Source organism: Propithecus coquereli, unplaced genomic scaffold, assembly GCF_000956105.1.
Source record: "Propithecus coquereli isolate 6110/MARCELLA unplaced genomic scaffold, Pcoq_1.0 Scaffold335, whole genome shotgun sequence".
NCBI lineage: Eukaryota > Metazoa > Chordata > Mammalia > Primates > Indriidae > Propithecus > Propithecus coquereli.
The window spans coordinates 1,656,285-1,667,262 of NW_012149008.1; the positions used below are offsets into that span (position 1 = coordinate 1,656,285).

General features: G+C 45.3%; 2 pseudogenes; one reads left to right on the forward strand and one right to left on the reverse strand.

Annotated features, from left to right (window-relative positions):
- The first annotated feature begins 1,147 nt into the window (after positions 1–1,147).
- Positions 1,148–7,666, forward strand: LOC105815449 (annotated as a pseudogene).
- A 327-nt stretch (positions 7,667–7,993) lies between these two features.
- The window catches only part of LOC105815451, a 6,778-nt pseudogene continuing 3,793 nt past the window's right edge, over positions 7,994–10,978 (reverse strand).

The following is a 10,978-nucleotide window of genomic DNA, read 5'->3' on the forward strand; positions in this document are numbered from 1 at the left end:
AGACCAGGGTTGTAACCAGGGAGGCTCGGCAAAGTATCCAAAGACGCAGGTTTGGATAGTTGCGCCTGTGCACTATTGATACATCCTCACATGCCAGCCTGTCTTGAGACCTCCAAGAGGCTGGCACAGTAACAAGAGCCTTATATGCGTAAGTGTCAGCAATCCCTGCAAGAAGAGACTTCTGTCTCTTCCTGGGAAGCAGGAAAACTGTTCCCAGACCCCCCAGCAGATAATGGCCAGATGAGTTCCATGTGACTTTCCTAAAACAATCACTAGAAAGTAACAGGACACTCTGATTGGCTGACATCAATCAAGCCTCTGCTGACAGGTGGGGTTCCTGAAGGGGACTGGGTTTCTGTTAGGAAGGAGAGTGGAGCGGGGTTTGGGATTATATAGGTTAGGGCAGCAAGTATGGGGGGTGCTTCAGCCTGGTTTCTGTTGCCTCAGTATTGAAGTCTATTTGTTAAACTAATGACATGCCTGCTTTTTTTCCCTCTAAGACATTTCAGTGGTATTTGTATTCAGTTTTCTGTGGAATGCACAGAATGTGGTAGAAAGAGCATGGCTTTAGGGATCAGAAGACCTGGGTTCACATTTTTTGCACGCCCACGGAGTAGCTTATGTGCTTTTAGGCAAGTCATCTAACCTAAAACTGATTGTCCATCTGCAAAATAGGGATAATAATTCCCACCCTTATACATATTAAGAAACAGAAAGTATGTAAAGAACTCGGCATAGTGCCTGAAATAGCAGGTGCCCTTACTGTGAAATCCCTTTATTCCATCTGTGTTCAAAATGGTGGCAGTACCCAGGGGGCCAGCAGCTTACTAATTTGCTAGTGGATTGACATCGTAGATTTGTTTTCAGGGGAAACACATTAAATGATTTACAGTTCCACAAAGTCCACAGAGAAAACTGGTAGAATAAGGAATTTTTCATACTTACTGAGGAAAGGAGGCAGCTAAAGCCACTGTGGCAAATTACAGGTCTCAAACAGAAAAGGAAAACATTGGCGTGCTGTGAGAAGGATGCTCTGTGGCTAGCTTGTGCTCCAGCACAGGCTTTGCAAATTGGAAGAAAACGCAAGTGGCAGTGGGCAGGTGTGACATGCTCTTTATTGACAGGGGGATACAGCGGCGGCAAAAGCATGGCCGAGAACGTGGTGAGCGCTTATATATGGCTCTGAACAATAGTGGCAACATGCCATGGGAAAGCACGATCACATGGGTTCACACAGGAGATAACGCCTTGCTTACATGAGTATGCCAACTCATGCCTTCCCCAAAGGCCAGCTAACTAGGGGGGCTGGGCTGGAAAAAACACTGCAGCAGTCAACTTAGTTTGGCCTAAGAAACCTGTTGCCTATACAAATGCATTTTCCCTTACATATACTTTCTCTCCTTGCTAGGACTTGGTACTCCGCTTGTTCACTAGCCTATGACAGTGAGAATTGTTGGGTTCAAGGAGGGCTCAGCTAGCCACTACTTCTGTTGCTTTCCATTAACTCCTGGTCCATAGCTCCATTATTAGCATCTATCACACCGTGTGAGCACACCTACCCATCTTTATGAATCATGTGGCCATAGCACACCTCCTCCAACTAGACCATGGGTTAGCAGAGGCACCTTTTCTTATTTATCTAGTCTTCCTAAGGGAAATTCCAGGAATCTAGAAGCTTCTGTTTAGTATGTAAATTACAAAGAGAGACTGCCATTTTCCAACTAAAGTGTGACCCCTTTTAGTGCTATGATGAGGTCATGGGATGTTGATTTCCTCGTGTCTTTAAGGGATGGCTGCAAAGTTAACAGAGCTACCCTCCAAGGAGCCATTAGGAAGGTAAAGGAGAGCTGAGGCTCTGACCCACATTTCATATTTAAGTGACTGCCATCTTCTTGCTGAGTCATTTCTTTTTTATCTCAGCCTCTCTTAGCAGCTCTTTTTAAAACTGTTGTTCTTTGAGGAATTCTTGTTCCTCTATTCTAGTAGAGTGGCTCCAGATTTATGGAATCAGCTTTCTTCAGTTTGCTGTTTTCCTCCAGGATCTATGTGTTGACCAGATTTGCTTTAAGAAGAATGTCTAATTTTCTAACAATCTTGAGTTTTAGCAGTGGTGGCTTCTATCCCTGTTTTGGATTTCCACTCATTACTCAGGCTGTGATATTTCCTCACCTTAGACGCTTTGTTTTTTGAATGGTTGAGCTCAGAATTGTAGTTTTGACAGTCTGTAGCTCAGATTCTACAGTTTGTCACATAATTAAAATGCTTATGCACCTTTGCTCTCAATTAATACATCAACGGGCCTGATGAACAATGAAATGTATTCAGTTTCTATATTTATTATCTGCAATGAGGAATTAGGTGGGTGGATTACCCTGGTGACACTTACAGTAGACCAGCATTTGTTTTGGGAGATGGAGGAAAGGTGGGTTGGGAGGCAGAATTATGCTGCAAAACCAAGTCCTGCACCTTGTAGGAGAGAGAAAATATCTTTTCCTTCTATCCATCTTAGGTTCATTGGCTGGGATCCCCAAAAGACAGATTAACAAAAGCATGTACATTTATGTAATAAAAGTTTTACATGATGTAGGAACCTTCATAAGGAAATGACCCAAAGAAGAGGTTAAACCTGAGAATTTTTTTATAGAAAGTTTGATGAAGAGTGGAAAATCATGGAAAAATATGATATGGCAAAAAGGCAATGATCTAATGGTAACAAACTGGGGGGAACTTAGCAAAACCCGTTCAGATTCTTCTTGCCATCACTGTGTCTTTGGAGATAAGGATGTTCCCTTTCTCTACATTTAGGGAGGCCACCTTTCACATGAGGGTCTTATGACCTGCTTCAGGAGAAGGTCAGAAAATCCTTCCAAGGTTTTATGACCTGCTTCAGGGAAGAAGGATGACAGAAGGTCAGAGAGTGACTTTCCTGCTTCTGCGGGTTTCTCAAATTCCTTCAGTGTAAAATATTCAATACATCAAATTGCCATATTTTGAGATACTGTTTCCTGAACCTCATAATCCCCGAGTTCCAAATACCAACCAACATCTCAAGGATGGAAATTTGTTAAAGGCTTAAAGCCAGTAGCCACAACATCATTTGAAGTTAAGTGGAGTTGTCTTTGATCTTACGTGACATCCCCAACCTTCCCTTTCAAAGCACTTGCTCTTTTTCTCAATAATGTCTGGCCCATGCCCATTTGGGCATGCAGTGCTCTCTGCCCTCTGGGTCGAGGTGCTTGCCTCTGTTCTTTCTTCTAGTCCTCCCTTATCTGTTTTTATTTGTTTGTTTGTTTGTTCCGAGACAAAATCTTGCTCTGTTGCCTGGGCTACAGTGCCGAGGCATCAGCTTAGCTCACAGCAACCTAAAATTCCCAGGCTCAAACAATCCTCCTGCCTCAGCCTCCCGAATAGCTGGGACTACAGCACTCACCACCACACCACCACCACTCCTGGCTAATTTTTTCTATTTTTAGTAGACACCAGCCTGAGAACTCCTGACCTCAAGAGATCCGATCCTCCTGCCTCAGCCTTCCCGAGTTCTAGGATTACAGGTGCGAGCTACCAAGCCTGGCCCCTTATCTGTTTTCTTAACTCTGGAGACAGTATGACTGCTTCCCATCTAAGTTTGCTCATGCTTTCGAGACTTAATATGCACCACACTGCATTCTTTTCTTTCCCTGTCTCTCCCTTTCTCTTCATTTATTCCTGCCTAGATAATTCAAATGACAACCTCTTACTACAGTGGCAGCCTCTTTGGTGGGTGCTGCTGTAAAACAATACAGATATTTTCCCTTTTTACTCAGAAAAGCTAATGTCTTTTGTGGTCAAAAGAAAATTAGTAGCAGCTGAAAGTAGAATTTTAATGACACAAAAACCTAATTGTTATTCAGCTTTCACTTTAAATCCTACCTCTCCTCTTCCACGAATTCCTAATAATTCATCAGCTAAATAATGTGGTTTCTACTAAAGATTCTGACATCTAATTCTCTGCCTGTGCAAGTTTATTGCCAGGGTGAAAAATGCTGTGTGTTTTTAGTGTAATTTTTTAAAACAAGCCATATAAAAATATAAAATAGTGTTTAAGATGTATCTAATAAGAAGATTTGGCATCTTCTTTGAGAAATGGTTGGATAGAGAGATATGGATCAAATTTGGAAGTCTTCTCTCCTAGCCTTAAGTCATTATTTGAATAAGTATGAGCTGATTGGAGAAGGGAAACATCTATCTGTATGTTAAACTATGATTCATATCTATTTATTTTTAAAATTTTAACATAAAGAGTGATTTTGGAGATGGCAAAAAATTAGGAATTAGACATGTAACTTTTCAAATTGTGATGGTTGTCATCCTTGAAATGGTTGAATTTACAAAATATCCCACAAGTAGTGCATTGATTGTTTCTATCTGAGGCAAGACTCTAAGCCTGTAATTCTGATGGTTGCCGTTGGGAGGCAGTGGGTAAGGGTGGAAGCACAGTCTTACAGATTGAATCAGCAGTGGGGGTGGCTGCCAGGTGTCGAAAGTGCTGTAACTCTGATAGTATGTGTGCCCAGGATTCACTCCTAGGGTATGGAATTCTGGGTGTAGCTTACAGAATGATTTAATTCAAGTCCAGTTAGATGACACAGGGCTTCTCCAGACTTAAATTTGTTCAGTATCTGAGGTAGCCCTAGGTGTGGATTAGGTTTGCCCAATTAGTAAATTCAAATGCGTAGAAGAGCAATGAGTCAGGAGAAGATATAATCCCTTTGAGAGAGGACTACAGGAGCAAGATTAAACGAAATAGTGTACTTGGGCAGTCCCAGATTGGTGCCATTTCTCTTATTAACTTCTGATGTGATAAATTATTACTTAATGTAATCCAGCCCTAGGTTCACGTGGGGGCTAGGCCTAGAAGAAAGGATGGAGGGATGGAAAGAACGTGAGCAGGTGAATGAAGGGTCAGGTGAAAACCCCTGCCCGAAGCTGCTTGTTTGCTGTGTGCAAAGGTCAGCTGAAAACAGCTGACCTGTATGGAAGTTGTTAAAGAAATTAGCAAACGGCCCTGACTCTTTGCACATGTCCTTGGAAACAAATATGGGGAGGAATTTAGCTGAGGAGGCTATTTTCTTCTTCAGACTTTGGCCTTTACCCTTCTCTCGAAACACCCTGTTTCGAGTAGTTACTCATTTCTTCCCTACCAAGCTCGGGGGGATAAAGCAGTCACACAAGTGGTGACCCGGACGTGATTCAGGAATCCACGCATGCAGTGATCGCTTTCGTCATCGGGACTGCAAGGGGAATCATCCAGTCCCGCCCGCTGCTTTGCGAAAGGGACTGATGTGTGTAGTTTCAGAAGGGGATTTCTAACGTGGGGCAAGAGTTGTCGAAAGATCAGCGAATCTCTCTGCCCACTTTGCAGCAGCTCTTAAAAGCTGCTCCACGTTCTGTTGGACCAAAAGCCTTACAGCAGCTCTTTGCAGTAAGGTAACATTGCCCCAGGTTCCCAGATGAGGGCACATTAGCGTTAGGCAGGGGATTCCGGTGCCCCTCGCTGTATTGCCTACATGGAGCCTGGAGTCTGGTGCGAACAGCGCTGACTCCCTTGCATGTTCCCACGGGTTCTAATCTGTTGGAACCTGCTCCTCCTTCTCCGCCATCTGCTGGGACGGAGGAGCCGGCACGCCCTGCTGTAAAATTCCCGAATCCTGAGCCATTCTCTCCACCCTCGCTTTCTGCGGCTCAACAGAAGGAGCAGCTACCTCCACCTCCTCCTTGTCCCCCTCTCAAAGGGGATCTCTGTTCCTCCCCTGGTAAACCACCCACTTTTCAACATTGCCTACGAGAGGGCCTTCTCAGGAATCCTCTTAGTGTTAGCGGAGTGGGTGGCGTCTCGGCCCCTCGGAGACAAAAGTACCAGCCGCCTTCGACGTATAGGCCCTGACAAACACGAGGCCACACTCCAACCCCTCATCCTTCCCCTACCATACTTTTTCTGGGGATGAGGTTTGCTTGAACAATGGAATCTTCTGTACCCAGCCTTTTCATTAGGGGCCACCGCTCAGGTGCATCCAATACAACCCACACCTTTACAATGGACTAATTTGTCCATCTGGATAGAGCAGTGGCCCATTAAGCAGGATAAATTAAAACATTTAAAATCTCTCGTACAGGACCAAGTTAAAGTGAGACATATAGAACCTTCCCTGAGCCCATGGAACACTCCTGCATTTTTCATGCCTAAAAAGAACAATAAGTGGCATTTATTACAGGACCTAAGAGCTCTTAATGCTATTATAGCCCTGATAGGACCTCTACAACCCGGTCTTCCCCAGCTGTCATTAATTCTAAGATTGGCCTTTGATTTTAATTGACTTAAAAGATTGTGTTTTCACGATTCCTCCAGTGAAACAAGACCTGGAAAGATTTGCATTTTCTGTTCCCACTTATGATTCTCACCTGGTTGACTGGTATCACTGGAAAGTCCTTCCGCAAGGGATATTAAATAGTCCCACTATTTGTCAACATTATGAAGCCCTACTCTCTTCTCGGTGCCAATTCCCACCCACTATCATCAATTACTATATGGATGACACTCCTAATTTTTTCAGTTTGTCCAGGCTCCAGCTACCCTCCACCGCGGTCCTTCCGCATTACACCTACCTCCCTTTCTGGAGCCCCGACAGAAAGTGAGTGCAGCGATGGGACTCCGCAGGAACCAGGGACGGCTTGTTTGGTGTGTTAACGTGGGAAAGAAGATATGTTTGTGCTCAAACTTCACAAGTCCCCAGTGGTTCCCTTCCAGACGAGTTCGCCTACATCATGAGCTGGATTCCACAAATGAAACATCTCTCCCTCCAGCTGCCACCGATGGGGGAACACTTCTCTGGTGTATTTGACTATTCTTGCCTGTAAGAGGAGTCAGATACCCTGAGCCTTTTTCTCTTATTTCTCCCAGGCAGTACAGCCATGGTTTACTGGGCTCATGTCTTAAACCAGACTGTGTTTAAGCCTCTAACCTGGTGGGACTCAGAGACAGCTCTCTCTACTAATGACTCGACATGGACTGGAGGAGTATGGTTGCCTCCACATTCCTGGCAGAGAAATGGAAAAAAGCAGCTTAATAGCACAGAATCAGTAGTTCATCATCCCTGCCCTCCAATCCCTCCCCTCCAATCCCTGGGAAGAGGCGGGAATATTTCAGCCAATTTGAAGTATTTGCTGCATCAAATGTAAATAAAGAACAAGATGATGAAGCCAAGAAACACTCAGAGGTCTTGCCAGTTGAAAAAGCTTCTGATCCTGCAAGTTCTCTTCGAGTTGCCAAAACAGACAGTAAAATTGAAGAAAAGACAGCTATGTGAGCAAAGGCACAACACCTCTTGCTCCACCACCTAAACCTGTTTGAAAAAGATTAAAATCAGAAGATGAATTAAGGCCAGAAGTTGACGAACATACACAAAAGACAGGTGTCTTAGCTGCCGTTCTTGCATCACAACCTTCTATTCCTAGATCTATTGGGAAAAATAAGAAAGCTATTTGGGCATCAATTAGACACAATAAGGAAACCAACACAGTTCTGGCCAGATTGAATAGTGAATTGAAGCAATAATTAAAGGATGTTCTTGAGGAGAGAATTTCGCTGGAACTTCAACTGGTACAACTCTGATCATTCTCTTACCTATAAGCCAATTGCCGTTAACTGTGAACACAGCCATTTTTAAGTGATTTTGGGTTCAAAGCCAATTTGGAGACCCAAACATTCAGCTCACTGCATAATTCGACATTAAATTTTATGATTCTGTTTTGCCCTATATGTTCACCATTGTATTTAAGTATCTTTTATTTTTTAATTTCAATAATAAAAGGGTCTGGATGACTTTAAAAATTTTTTTTGTCAATATAAGTTATGGACATTTTTTTTTCAGGGGAATTTAGGTGTTCTTATTGACATGGAATTTGGGGAGGTGAGGGTATCCCCACCTCCAGGAGGATGAGGTAGGTTCACAATACTTCACACCTTTCCTGGGTCTTCCTTCAGTGTGACAGTTCGGTTGAAGACAAGCTGTCCCTGACGGCTGTCTGGATCCACGGAGAAGTATGCAAGACGCTCAAACTGGTACTTGTCAAAGGGTTGTGCCAGAGCCACAGAACGGTCCACTAATGCTGCTGCCTCCACCACTTGTAGTGATGCCAGGTTCAGGTCACTTAAGAATCCACCAAGTACTTCAACAGGATCTTCAGGGTTCTTGTGCTGGAATAGTCTCTCATAGAGGCAAATTTCGCATGTCAGAGGCTGTGATGCCCAGTGAATAAAGGTCTTGGGCTTCTCTCCAGCATCTGCTTGTCTACAGGTCACCTCCAGATTCTCTACACAGCCACTGGGGCCCTTGACAAGATGCTGCAGCTCAATGACATAGGCTGTATGCCTCAGGCCCACAGGCTGGCCCCACGCCAGGTGCTTAAAGCCTGGCTCTGGCTCCTCCTTGAAGTCAGTCTTCTCAATGAAGACAACAGGTGCAAAGAGAACCTAATGGAAGCCCTTGGTCTCATCATCTGGGAATTTGACACCTGGATTTCTAAGGACTTAGCAGGAAAGTTGGTGGTGATGACCTGTAGTGACTCCAGCACAGCTATGGCCTGTGGCACTGGGTCATTCAGTACATCACGCACACAGGCTTCTAGAAGATGTGGCTCCATCATGGTCTGTGCCACTGTCACTCCCACCTGAGCACAGAAGTTGTTGATGGCCTCAGGGGGGAAGCCCTTCGGTCACAGGGCCGTAAGTGTAAAGAGCCATGGGTCATCCCAGTCACGCACAGCACCAGCTGCTACAAGGTGGAGGATCTTTCTCTTAGAGACAACAGCATAGTGCAGGGTGAGGCGGCCATATTCCCACTGCACAGGGCAATAGACATCCGGTGCATTGCACAGCCAGAAGTAGGAAGAGCATCGAGCCTGGAATTCCTTGGTGCAGAGTGAGTGGGTGATGTGCTCAGTGGAGTCAGAAGCAGTGTGCGTAGTCATAGATGGGGTAAATGCACCAGCTGTCCCTAGTACAGTGGTGTGGTATATACTTGACTCTATAGGCCACAGGGTCCATCTTGCCATCCTCCATCACCAGCTTCATCCATAGCGTGGCCTCACTCTCTGAAAAGTTGCCCTTGCGCATTGCCTAAAAGAGCAGCAACGACTCCTCCATGAGACAGTCTCTCCAGGGCGGGAAGAGGCAATTGTCCACCTGGATCCTCCTGAACCAAGCTGAGAGAGAGACACTGGACTGGGACTCAGATCTTCCACCTCTCCTTCTCCCTCTGCTCCAAACCAACTGGAAACCTCAGATCCTGACCCTTGCCATCTCAGCCCTACCCCGTACAGGTCTCCCCAACCAGAACTCCCTCAACCTGCTCCCTACCCTCTTCCCAGCCCTCCTACTACTCACTCTTATTCTGTTCAAGTCCCAAGAGCCACGGACTCTATCACAAGTGGTTTGTACCTGCTCAGGGAAGTGGCTGGGGTAGAAGGCATCACCACGCACATGCATGTCCCTTCTATTTAACTCAATTTTATGAACTGACCTGGCATGACCTCTACACTAGTCTTTCCTCTATCACCTGAGGAGAAGGAGAAGGTTTGGCTTAATGCCCAAATATGTGGCGATGAAATCCATAGACGTAACCCTGCACAGCCAGTGGGGACGATTGCTGTCCCTACAACAGGCCCATTATGGGATTATCAAGTAGGAACCCCTGAGGGAACTTTACTGCTCAATACGCATTTTACCTCCCAGTCCGAGTCTGACATCAGGCACAAGCTCCAAAAATTAGATGAAGGTCCTCAAACCCCCCACCCCACCCCGCCAACACACACACACAAAATCTAAACCTGGCCTTCAAGGTCTTTAATAACCAAGATGGGGAGAGGTTAAGGAAAAAGAGAACGGGACTGATAACAGCCCGCCAAAACAGAAAAAAGCTTTTCAAATCGTGGCTGCCCTGTAAAGGAGTTTTTCCAGAGAATCACTCAAAAGGCCCCAGGCAAGTAGATGACAAGGCCACACCCTTCTATGGGAACTGAGCCCTGCCTCTACTAGGACTCTGGGTCCCTAGAGTAAAATACCCAGGAAATGGGCTCCGCTAGGACCAGGCCCCCGCTGACAAAAGAAGGGCACTGGAAAAGCGAGTGCTCTCTTCTTAAAATGGGAAGATTGCACCCACATTCCGGAACTGGCTGCCCAACCCTGGACAGACATCCTCCATACCCACAGACCCTCTGAAACTGCTTCAGTCTGGCAGGCGCATCAGGCTTCAGAACAGACTGAACTTCGACACACCGGGATGGCCAAGCCTTAGGTGACTCTCTAGCACGGGTAAGAACACTGGGGCCACGTCCTCTGCTCTTCCTGAATTTTCAGGGCCTCTCTTTCCCTCTCCTACCCCCATCATCAGACTAAAAGGCAAAATACAAATCCCCTGTGTATTCCACAGCTTCTCTGTCCACTGGGAGATAAAGTATTTACCTACCCCTTTTGTACTTCCCAGTTAACCCCTCTGGGAAAAGACCTTAAGGCTTCCTCCCTCTGATTTATGGAAAAGCTTAACAGAAACTTTATGTGCAACTTTTCCCTGGGATGCTCTGAGCTTTCGAACTATAAAACTTTCTGCCTTACATCACCTAAAATTGTCTATATGTCTATCTTGTCAACAGAAAAAAAGACCAAACTCTGTAAAATAATTTTAAAGAGATTTACTCTGAGCCAAATTTGAGGACCATGACCCAGAGCCATGCCCAAGAGGTCTTGAGCAGTGGACTTGCAGAGCTTGGGTTACAGTTTGGTTTTATACATTTCAAGGAGACAGGGGTTACAGGTAAAGTCATAAATCAATACGTGGGAGGCATACATTGGTTTGGCCCGAAAAGTGGGCCATCTGTGGGGGGGGGGGGCCCTTACAGGTTATAGGTGGGTTTAAAGATTCTTTGGCTTGTAATTGGTTAAAGA